The sequence below is a fragment of the Akebia trifoliata genome, chromosome 15 (assembly GCF_017979445.1).
Source record: "Akebia trifoliata isolate Shusen 1 chromosome 15, ASM1797944v1, whole genome shotgun sequence".
Lineage (NCBI taxonomy): Eukaryota > Viridiplantae > Streptophyta > Magnoliopsida > Ranunculales > Lardizabalaceae > Akebia > Akebia trifoliata.
In genome coordinates, this window is record NC_141389.1 from 29,630,432 (window position 1) to 29,643,237 (window position 12,806).

At 35.6% G+C, this 12,806-nt stretch overlaps 1 pseudogene across 1 annotated transcript; it reads right to left on the bottom strand.

Moving 5' to 3' along the window:
- Positions 1–1,390: 1,390 nt before the first annotated feature.
- On the bottom strand, positions 1,391–10,694 carry LOC147385190 (leucine-rich repeat receptor protein kinase HPCA1-like; annotated as a pseudogene). The gene is made up of 19 exons (XR_015172681.1): positions 10,267–10,694; positions 8,106–8,229; positions 7,950–8,020; positions 7,583–7,657; positions 7,412–7,483; positions 7,165–7,326; positions 6,897–6,971; positions 6,752–6,823; positions 6,567–6,638; positions 6,394–6,462; positions 6,199–6,273; positions 6,028–6,099; positions 5,774–5,908; positions 5,151–5,620; positions 4,894–5,046; positions 4,277–4,416; positions 3,968–4,187; positions 3,636–3,871; positions 1,391–2,120 (listed from the first exon to the last, which is right to left on the bottom strand). The product of XR_015172681.1 is annotated as a leucine-rich repeat receptor protein kinase HPCA1-like (transcript).
- Positions 10,695–12,806: the final 2,112 nt, after the last annotated feature.

Sequence of the window (12,806 nt, forward strand, 5' to 3'; positions counted from 1 at the left end):
CCAGATATGAGTCTGATCCGTTGCCTACAATAGGGGTGCAACTTGACCTGGTTTAAATTAAAAATCGAGAATCGAACCAAATTGATAGCTTTGGGGTGGCTTGATTCGATTTGGAATAATTTGGATATTCCAATGAAGTCAGTCCAGCATTTTCACTTTTTTTTATATTATAAAAATCATGAACACAGTTCCTCATTTGACGATGAGAATAAAAGAAATTCAAGAGGCTTTACAACGCTCGTAACTCTTTGATAGTATCGAAGAACCATGACAATGACCCATCCTTGGCTGTACCCAGGAAATACATTCAATGCAGTACTGCCTATTAAATTTTGGGAAAATTACATAAAGGATTTTAACTGAGGGATTTCTTTCTAAATACATCCTAAGTTTTGATTGGCAGCTTGATAGTCCATTTAGTAAATTTTTTATTTCTTAATGGTCCATCATCCCCATCTCATGTTATAATGTTTTTGAAATATCCAAATTACCATTTTTCTCATCTTCTTCACATATTTTGATTTTTCAACAGCAAGCGCAATTATTTCCGATGATTTTTTTTTTATCATGAATGACGAATGAAAATAATATACTTCTAATTTTGAACATTTACACGTATTTTTTAATTTATTTTGAATGATTTATAACAAAAAAAAATGAAGAACAAAGTTGAGATTTCAAAATTTTTATACAATGTTGAGTACAACATTTTTTTTATTGTTGAATTTGGCAATTAAATTTTTTTTTTTTTAATGAACTTGACAATAAAAAGTGGTGAGCTCGACACTGGTAAAATCCACCCGCTATCATTTTCTGAGTTTTTCCGACCAAAATATATGGAAAGATCAACTAAAAACTTGATATAACAATTTGTGTGGATGATTTCAAACCAAAAGAATCATCCTTGATTGATTTTCATCTAAAAATGAAGCAAATTTTTTTTTTTTTTTTTGAAATAATCCTACCTTTTTTTACATGTCTTCAAAATGCTTGAAAATGACATATTTCTTCTTAAATCCTTTCCATCACAATGGAGTTTCCTAACCTCAATTGGGATGCCAAGAATCCAATTTTTTTTGGACGAAAATGACGAATTCAAATGGTTAGGGCAGTTCTGACATTTCACTCGTGAGAAAGTGGAGAGTGGGGTTCGATTGATTAGAAATAAAAGTTTTACTAAATAGACTATTAAGAGAAGTCCTAAAACTTAGGATATAATTAGAAAGAAATCCCTCCGTCAATTGCTCACAGCCAAAGTTAACTTCAAATTCAATCGAGTCAGATCGACTTGGCCATTTTAAAACATGGGTGTCAAGTGAGGCTATTCAGTGTACCACCAGTAAAAACAATTCAAAAGTATTGATTCTCTTGTTTAGAATATCTATTGCATTGAAAGGTGTCTGATTATATTGAGGCCAAATTTATATCGATATCAAATCAGAGGAAAAGTTACACACATGTAGTAATTTCAGTGCTGTGCCTGTCATAATTTTTTTTATAACAAATACATGGCAAACAAATATTATAAAGGGAAACAAATTCTCTATCAAGATTAAAAAAAAAAGAAAAAAAAAAGAAAAAAGAAAAGAAGAAAAAGAAGAGAGTATCCACTATTTCGGTTCAATTTTGGCTGAGAGTGTGTACCCACCACTGTAGTCGAAGGAATCGCTGTTGTTTACATCCTTTCTTGGAAGAGTATCATTATAAGGATGGCGAGGAGCACCCTTTGCAGTTCCGAAGTCAGTAGCTGATGATGATGCTGATGTTGAGTTTGTGTTCAGCCCGTCGTTTTGAAGCATGACTTCAATCTCCTTCACCATATCACTCATCGTAGGACGGTCTGCGGCTGATTCTTCGACACATTGCATGGCCAACTCCACAAATCTCTCAAAACCAGTAAGATTTGTTGAATTTCTAATAGCTGGATCCATTATCTCCTTTAGGCCACAATGTTGTACCTCGTTCTTATCAATTGCTGTCCGAACCTCTCGAACAATGTACTTGCCTTTCTCTATTGGCTGCTTAGCAGTTATCAGTTCAAGCATGACTACACCAAAGCTGTAAACATCGCTTTTTTCTGTCAATTGTTGAGTCATATAATACTCAGGATCCAGATAACCCTGTGACAAGATGAGATAATTAATAGAATATTAGATAAGGTGCATTGTACTATAGGCTTATTTTAATGAACCAGCTCATCTTCTCATTAAGAATAGGGTAGAGATTATGTGTAACAATGGCACAAATAAGTGATGGTGATTGGTGTTGAGTAGCCTTTAAAAAGTGCAAAAATGTACATACGTCCATTCAATTTGGTATAATAGAATATTCTAGTTATGTTTAAATAAAAATAAAGAATAGTCTATGAAAAGTCAAAGAAAACACTTCCTTCCATATACTACAGTACCATTTAGTACCTTGATAAATATAAATGGATATATAAGAGGGAACATAATCAAACCACTGAGGCTATTTAAGCAATGCTTTCAACATCTAATCGGATTTAAAAATCTTGATTGGGAGAGATTCAAATTTTTATATCGTAATATTCATAAAGATCTATGCAAGTAACTAAAATATGAAATAATTATTAAAAGCTAAAAGATGATTATTATAGTGACCAAGTCTTTCATAATCCATCATAAAATGCCTTTCTATGAACATTTGCAAATAATAACAGAATAATCTCATATGATAAGAGTCAATAGTTTAGATATATACAACTACTTAAAAGAACATTTAAAAAAAAAATTGATCAAAAAGATCATCCACGCTTCATGGAGCTAAATATTGACACTCAATAACCAACATATTTATTATGTGTAGTAGAGATGAAGATGATGAGATGGATGAGTGGAAAATAAAAAATGAGAACATTTGAGGATATCTAAGAATATACCATGTTAGAAAAAAGAAGAAGAAGAAGAAGAAGAGAAGAAGAAAATCAATTGAGATGATTTTAGCAAATACATCGAAGACCAATGATTGCATCATTGAAAAAGTGCTATAGAAGGCCCAATTGAAGGTATGGCCGTGGTTAGAGTTGAATGACATGATTCATGTTGCCAACCCCAATGTCTGGAATAAGGCATAGGTAATGATGAAGAATCAAAATCATGTATTATGAATTCAATAACAAATTAAGCATGTTTCCATCTCTCATCAACAAAGTCAACTTTCAAACACATTCAATTGCATGTTTGGGATCTTCTCAATTGTAATAAGTTCATGGGAACTTACTATGATAAAAATATTTTTAAAGTCAATTGCATTAAAAGAGTATCTAGCTGTAGGATATCAAGTCTACCATCTCATATTAATGCATTTTAAAAAATAGCTTGTTGTTGTAGAATATTAAGTCCATAATCCCATTTTAAAAATGCAAATCAACAATGGTTGGAGGACTTGGTCTTGAGTTATACTTTGATCAATTTAAAAATGGAGATGTCTTTACAGGGATGGTATGCGCTAAATTAAGACAAATCCCCAATGCCTGTCTGATAATTTATAAATGAGTGTGGAATATGGAAGATGAAACACACCACCCCTTTTGTAGAAATCATTTTCTTGGGGTAAACTACGATATTTGTCACACAGCTGCAAAAAATTAAAGTATAATTTGATTGAGTACTCACCAATGTGCCTTTAACTTGAGTAGAAACATGCCCCTTTGCACTATCTGATACTAGCTTCGACAGGCCAAAATCTGCAACCTTTGCAGTTAAATTTTCATCCAACAGAATATTAGTTGATTTGACATCTCTGTGAATTATGGGGGGATTAGCAAGCTCATGAAGATAGGCTAATCCTCTAGCTGAGCCTAAAGTAATGCGAAGTCTCCTCTTCCAATCCAGATGAATACCAGATCTCCCTACAGTTAATAAATGCAGTGGGATTTCTGAATAGATATTACAGGTGTATGTATAAAATTAGTTTTCATTCAAAAAAATGAGGTTTGGAAATTTACCCGACAAACTTTCTCTCAGTGTCCCATTAGGCAAAAATTCATAGACCAGCATCTGCTCTCCTTGCTCGAAACAAAAACCCACGAGGCCAACAAGGTTCTTGTGATGAACCCTTGAAAGCAACTCAATTTCAGTCTTGAACTCTAGCCCACCCTGCATAGATCCTAGTTGTGCCCTTTTGATTGCCACAACTTGCCCACTTGAGAGCATTCCTCTATAAACCTGAACAGAGTAGGAAATAACACAGTAGAGTTTTGAGCAAAATGTTTCAATAATTGTTGATAAATGAATTCCAAGGAATGGATTACCACCTTCCCATAGCCTCCAGATCCAATCTCGTTGCTCTCCGAGAAGTTATTGGTGCACTTTCTTAGTTCTTCGTAAGAAAACCATCTGGCTCCTTTTAATTGTGGTGCACCACCGCTATCTTTACCACTTGGAGCCCACGATGCTGGATCATGGAGAAGAATAATTCAAATAAGTCAATGATTTTCGGCAGATTGCATCTCTCAGACATATTTGCAAACATCTGCATCTTGCATTTTGGTTCGGATTTTACAATCTGCTTCTTGCATATAATCGAATTCTGGGGTCCAATATTACATTTTGTTCAGATTATGAAAAAAATTCTCCTATAATCAGATACATACATTTTCAAGAATTAGAAACAAGGCGGGACCCATTTCCTGCATATTCATAAATCTGTTTCTTGAGTTTATTATTAATTTTTTGCTAATGTGACATTTTGTGCTTAGGTTCATACCACAACTGTGGAAACAGAGTCAGTCAAATGAGATTTTCAATCTGAGATTATGAAATCAGTTTCCATAATCTGATTCTAAAAATCCAAAATCAGAATTTACCAATATAAATGAAACAGTTGCAATATAGTGAAGCAGTAGTTTTCTAAATAGTTGTCACACATTACCAAATGGTTTACTTAATTCAATTGCTCTTTCTGCACGCTTCTTTTGCCGGAAAGCGTAGATCCCAACCCCCATGAGTATGAGGATCAGAACGACACCCCCAATTGCTATTCCAATAATCACACCCAAACTTAGTGTAGCTCCTCCTTGTTCAGCTGAAATATATATATACATATATATATTTTTTGTCAACCCAACCCATGATCAGTGATAAGGCATAATTCAAACTATATCCATAAATAAAGACGGGCTTGCATACCTGGGAAAGGATAAGGAGATGCAATGAAATAGTAGGGTCCAAACTCAGGTGGAGGCTTATAAGTTTGATTAGTCAAATCAAAACCAATCCTCTGAATTTCAGATCTATTAAAATACATCCCAGTGGATGGAAAGAGGTCCAACTGAACTTGAAGATAATCATCAATATTGAAGAAGGGATTCTGAAGGTAAACTGAACCAGGAGTGAGGCCGAGTTTCACCCATAGGCTCATTTCTAGTTCATTGAACACAGTTGCGTTTGACAAGTCCCGGAAGTATGGTGCTCTAAAATATAATGTCCCTTCATAAGGATAGGCACAGTTGCAACTCTGCGGACTGCGCTTCTGACCGAGTTCACATGTTTTGGTGCTGCAATGAGCAAGGCTGGTGGAATATTGATTTGTTGGTTCTTGCCGAAGCTGGCAGTAGTTGGTATTTGAAAGAACAGAACAAACTGGGTTTCCAACAAGTCTGCAATACATTGATTGATAAAGAAGGGAAATGGTCAGGGCAATACATGCAAATGCACTGTAAGTGTGAACAAAATAACAAGATCGAATCATTAAGGCAATCAATACAAATAAGGAACTAGATTTAATACTGGTTATGCATGCGAATTCTCACATTAGAGTATTTGTGTATCCAGAGCTCAGCTGTACAGTGGAAATACGATTATTTTGAAAATCAACGAGCTGAAGCTGTGGGCTTATGGTGTTGCCCATGTTTAGAGTTTCATTGAATTGATTGTCCCTTAGCTTTCTGTGACAAACAAACAAGAATTTAATTAAAGCTTTTTAGGTTAATAAGAATTCTTCTTATCTCTGACTCCAATGCAAACCAATACCCTCACTTTCTTCATCTTACATCCCAAAACTTACACTTGCTGTAGTTGTGGAAAGCTGAAGAGATTTTGTGGTACAGATCCTTGAAGATTTCCATACTCCATCACCCTAATCACCAACCATAAGAATTTTCTCAGTCAGATAGGTTATTGGTTCTAGGAAATTCTCATAGTTTTCAATCTCAGCTTGGATACCAGGAAAACTCACAGAGTGGTGAGAGTGTGGATGGTCGAGAACCAGTTTGGCGCTTCTGATGGGTCGAATGAATTGTTGCTCAAGTCTCTGGTGTATAAACAAACCATTAACATAATCAGTTGTTAGTGATAAAAGGAAGAGCAAGATGATACATTTAATTTGAGACAATTCATTCAGATTATGACAACTCCCACGCCGCCTTCTTACACATAATTAAGGGAATTCATTCCAGTTAGGTTCGGCACTGGGCCCATCAGCCGATTGTTTGCTAAATGCCTGAAAGTGAACAGGGAAGGAGTGAGGTAAAAAAAAACTATTGCTGAGTGCTACCAACATGCAGTACTACTAAAGATGCAAACCGTTAAAAGAGGGATACTTACAGTTCGTTAAGGTTGGTGAGATTGTTAAGGTTGGAGGGAACTGGACCTAATAGAGAGTTCCTATCAAGTCGACTGGTGAATGGTAGTGGTGTACATGCAAACCAACACAAATCAGGAAAACAGAAGAAAAAAAAAGATGCTCATACAGATGAACATAAGCAGCTATAGTAGAGAAGGCCACTCACAGAACCTCAAGAGTGGTAACAAGCCCCAAGGTGGATGGGATGCTTTCAGTTAACTGGTTTCCATCGAATAATCTGCCAGCAAAGACCAAACTCTTAGAAGAAGGAAAAAAGATAATAATAATATGAAGAGTGGGTATTATCTTACACATGTATCAGCACCATCTCAGAGGTGAAAAGCTTGGGAGGGATAGAACCAGACAGCTGGTTCTTGTTGAAATGACTGCAAGTACATAAAAAAATCAGATAATTTCTTCTATAGAGAGAACAAAATTGCATAAATGAAGCACAAGTGGGTTCTTCTTTCTTCTTTTTCTTTTTCTTTTTGAAGTGTGATGAGAAATTACAGACAATCCCAAAATTTTGAAACGAGGCCTCATTGTTGCATGACAGTGTTGAAAAATTAACATACTTACAAGTGCTTCGCATTTAGAAGGAGGTCCAAGCCAGGTGTGGTGTCAGTCGAGACGGGGATAGATCCTTTGAGCTGATTGTCCGCCAGATCTAACCAGTAAAGTTTGGAAAGGTTACCCAAGGATGGAGGTATATTTCCAGTGAAGTTGTTTGAATTCAGAGCCCTGAGGAGAGGAGAATTGTCCATTTTTTATAGGTGTTCTGTTAATAACATTATGGGAAAAGATTGGATATTTGAGCAGGTCTTACAAGAAGGAAAGATTTGCTAGATTGCCTATTTCCTCTGGGATGTTTCCAGTGAAGCGACAGCCAGCTAAGATCCTGAGTAATGGCAGAAGAAGATATGGTTATGAAAAAAAAGCTTTGAAGCATAAATGGGTGGAGTGGGGTATAATCAATAACCAGCTTATTGAATCTTACAGAGTGTTGAGATTTTTTAAATCCCCTATCCGTGCAGAGAGTGTTCCAGTAAGGCCTTGGTTGAATGACAAATCCCTGCAGTCGACAACAATTGCATGCATAGATACATACAGTGTGAGTGTGAGTTGAATGAACCAACAAGAGCATACTAATCAAGCTAAGATGGCTACATTTCTTTTACTATTTTTTCTGAGTTTAAAATTTTTATTTTATTTTTTTATGTGTTGTATTGTGTGTTGTTCAAGTGTTCCAAAAACTATTTGTAGTCTGAGAATGGTGTAAAAAGTTTCATAATTCCGTGATTATTTGTTGAGTTGTAGTGTTGTAGGATATGAAGAGAGAGTAGTCTGAGAAGAGCAGAACTCACAATGATCTCAATTCAGAGAGAACACCATGTCACCACCTACTGTACCTACGAGGCCCATGGTGGATAATCCCCTGAAAAAGCAATAATGGTTGGTTATAAAAGTAAAGGTAAAGAGAGAAGGAGAGGGTGGTTATTAAGGAGAGGAAGGGAATTTACAATGCAGTCACCCTGGTACCAGTGCAGGTGACTCCTTCCCACTGTCCACCACAAGGATCATCTGATCTTCCCCAACTTGGAGGCGTGTTGCGCCATTGAGCCTTTAGAGCCCCAAGTGCACTACCTGCATGCATCACCACACCACCATAGTGATCCTAGGCTAGGAAAACTTGTATTTACCGCTACCACCAGTGTTCCAGTTGTTCATCCGTTCCTTCCTACGTCTCCAACAAACGGTTTAGATCTTTCTATCTCAGCCGTCCGTTGGAACGGTTTAGATCTTTCTATCTCAGCCGTCCGTTGGATATATATATATATATGGGTCCCGTTCAGCACCCTAAACTTTACCACACACTTTAACAAACGTGTTTTGTCTTACATGGATTAGAAGTTTTGGAATGGACTGATTTTTTGTGAGGATGATCTCTATGGTGAGGAGATCCTCCTCACCAAAAATCAGCTCATTCCAAAACTTCTAACCCCATCAAAAATGGTTTACAAAAAATGGACGGTCCACAATTTTTCAACGTGTAAACATGGGGCTAAACATTTCGGAATGGGCTGATTTTTGGGGAGGATAATCTTCTAATCATAGAGATCATCCTCACCAAAAATCAGCCCATTCCAAAACTTCTAACCCATGTAGGACAAAAAACGTTTGTTAAAGTGTGTGGTAAAACGTAGGGTGCTGAACATTTCCCTATATATATATGGAAAATGTTCGGCACCCTACTATTTGCCCTACGTGTTTTAGAATACATGGGTTAAAAATTTTGGAATGAGCTGATTTTTGGTGAGGATGATCTCTATAGTGAGGAGATCATCCTCACCAAAAATCAGTCCATTCCGAAACTTTTAGCCCCATGTTTACAAGTTAAAGAATCGTGGACTGGCCATCTTTTGTAAATCATTTTTGATGGGATTAGAAGTTTTGGAATGGGCTGATTTTTGGTGAGAATGATTTTTATGGTGAGGAGATCATTCTCAACAAAAATCAGCCAATTCCAAAACTTCTAACCCATGTAGGACAAAACGTTAGGTAAATACTACGGTGCCGAACATGGCCCTATATATATGGGTCCTGTTCGGCACCCAACCATTTACCCAACTGTTTGCCCAACAAGTTTTGTCCTACATGGGTTAGAAGTCTTGGAATAAGCTGATTTTTTATGAGGATGATCTCTATGGTGAGAAGATCATCCTCAGCAAAAATCAGGCCATTCCAAAACTTCTAACTCATCAAAAATGGACGGTCCACTATTTTTCAACTTGTAAACATGAGGTTAGAAGTTTTAGAATGGGCTGATTTTTGGTGAGGATGATCTTCTAACCGTAGAGATCATCCTCGCCAAAAATCAGCCCATTCCAAAACTTCTAGCCCCAGTTTATAAGTTGAAAAATCGTGGACCATCCATTTCTTGTAAATCATTTTTGATGGGGTTAGAAGTTTTAGAATGGGCTGATTTTTGGTGATGATGATCTCCTCACCGTAGAGATCATCCTCACCAAAAATCGGCCCATTCCAAAACCTCTAACACATGTTTTGAAAAATGTTTTGCCAAAATGTTTGTTAGCTGAACATTTCCCATATATATAAAAGTAGAAGAGGAAAAGATAAAAAAAATTCTCAATGAAACCTGAATTTCTCTTCCCATCTCAACGCTCCTAGATTACAATTCAACAGCCTTCGGGGTGCTTGAGTAATTTATTTCTAGAAGCAATCTATTGATTGCAAAATTAGATCTATCCTGATTCTGGATCGATCGAATTAGTTCCATTCTTCACAAAATATGTGAGGAAGGAAACCAACCACCCCTACAAAATTTATTTGATAAATATGAGAAAGAATCGTATGTTATTTTTCATGGTAAAAAAAAATATGATTTTGGAAAATCATATATGTTATGGGTACCCCCAGTTTTCAAAGAAAATGTTTCCCTTCTCTCATCTGGCTCGCTAATTGTTCTTGAAAATTGACGACCTGTCTTGATTCCTCCCATAATAACAAAAACATTCACTAAATTCTCAATTTTCAACCGATCTAAAAGAAAAAAAAACATTTACTTGGGTTCGGTGTGTGTGAAGTGGGAACAGGGAACATAATGAAAAAGAAAATTCTAACAAATTGAACAAGTATTATAATGAAAAAGGAAAAATTTACGGTCGTCAGAGTTGGTTTCGATGGAGAATACGTAGTGTTCCCAGCTGGAGCATAACACCAGAAAGAGAAAGAGCGGAAGCAGCTTCAGCTGTATCGCTTCCATTAATCGGTAGTAGATGGGATGTGAGGGATCTCAAAGATATGGTTTGAAGTAAAACTCTTCACGATCAATTTAACCAATTGATTTGTTGGCCGAATATAACCAAAACTATCTGTGATTACAGTGTTTGTGTTAAAACACTTGAAACGCATCCACCAGCAACATAACTCATCCAATTGTTAGGTCTGTTGTGATTAGAGTGTTCTGCCTTGTCCTTTTTTTCTCCCATTTTACTCATTTGACTTGTCTTTTAAGGCAAATAATCCCTCTCTGTGATTATTGTCTCAACCCACCCCCATCATCACCTCTCTTCCTCCCTTGTACTCAAAATTCATTGACTTTGACGTTTTACCGTTTCCTCCGCCCGCCCCACCACTATCTTTTTAAAAAAACATAAAAAAAAAATCGACTCTCTCATACTCGAACATCCAGTGTGTCGACTCAACCAGTTATCTCGCAAATCGACTCGGATACTTAATAATATTTAAAATGTTCCAAATCTAGAAGTGTATTTGTTTTTCATAGAATATTTAAGAATAATCACATAAGTTTGTCGAGTCAAAATGTTTCAAAATACCTGGGAAGAATTACCAATTGACTAGGTGAGTTGGCTAGGAGGATTTCGATAAAAAAGACAGAAGAGAAGTAATAGGGCGTAAATGAACGACTTTGAAATTGTCTTCGATGCCATCGTCCTTAGCCTCCAACAAAATTGAATTAGTAATAAATTTGATTAAAACTAATCGATTGATGAGGTATTCTTTTATGCTTAACAGTTGGGCTATGACCCCTCAATTCATATATATTATATTATATTAATAATGATTTAATATAGGAAAATGCTAGGATGACACGAACAAAAACACAAAGATGACAAAAATGATGTGGTGGTACGCACATAATCATAGATGTTTTTTACTAGTATCTCGTAGAAAAACATTTATGATAATGTGTGCTACACCACATCATTTTGTCACTTTTGTGTCATCTTAGCACGACTCTTAAATATAAGAGTCGATATTTCGTCTGTCAATATTAGTTGGTCCAGTTGCCGTCCTTTGTTAATATTATTTTAGTGGTTGCTCTTGGACAACTGGAGTGCCCAGACCTGATTGAGTTAAATAATATCCACACCTATATTATTCTTGTGAGTCGCTCTTAATTGACTTCCTTCCACACAGCGGGGCAGAGTTGAGAGAACCTTAAATTTATGAATAATGATTTTCTACATTTTTCTTCAACCCCCATTCTTCTTCTGTGACATAACCCCCTATTTTTCTGATGTGGCATGTATTAGAATCATATATATATTTTTTTGGGATACATAATTACACATATTTATAAAGATATGCAATTGTGTATACCGAGAAAAAATCAATGGTTCTAACACACATCATATCAAGAGAGTATAAGAGAATATGTCACAGGGAAGTAAAAAAATCACGATTCTAAATTTATTTCCAAGGGGAAAAAGAAGAAAAATTATAATTCCTTGAAAATTGTCATGTCAATATACAGTGTTGAGAATAATGTCAAAGAAGTTTGTTCAGAATTAATAGCAGAAATTGATAAATATACCCATTCCATTTCGACTTTTATGTATGTACACAAGTTGGGTAGCTTACACGTGTGACTTCCTACTTCAAAACATAGAATAGACGAGCACCTACATGCTACAACGTATATTGAATAGAAAACAAAAATTATAGTGCCACACCCCAGGATCTGGAATCTGGATTACCCAAATCTTGAGGGTAAGTTAAACTAAAGTGTAAAAAGTATGGTGGAGATTTAAAAAAAAGAAAAAAGAAATTTGCTAGAAACTCCCCTAAAAAGTGACATGAAAAAATTGTAATTTATAAATAATTCCTACAAGAAATATTTTATATATTTATCCAATCCTAAAACTATCAACTCATCTTTCATTATATCTAAAATTTATCCTCTAAACAAATATTATATCTCCACTCCCACTATGTATATCAAAACCACACCACCATGTACCTCAAAACCACATATAATATTTTAGAGTCGTGCTGGGGTGACACAGGATTTACAGTGATTCTCACAATTCTGACGTGGACATGCATATATAACCGTATATGATTTTACACGTATCACGAGAAAATACATCTATGGTTATGTGCACATCCCACGTCAGACTTGTGAGAATTGCAATAAATGCCCTATGTTATTCCAGCATTTTCCAATATTTTATGATTATAGAGCACACTATAATAATAATAATAATAATAATAATAATAATAATAATAAAAAGTATGCCAAAAGACTATGTACACCTCAAAATAAATCACACATGATTTAAATAAAATTACACTTATGAAAAAGTTACATGGGAACGAGAAGACAAAATTAAATACAGGTACCCACATCTCTTCAATGATAAGGTACGTGAATTTAGAGGACTAAATTTCTTCTA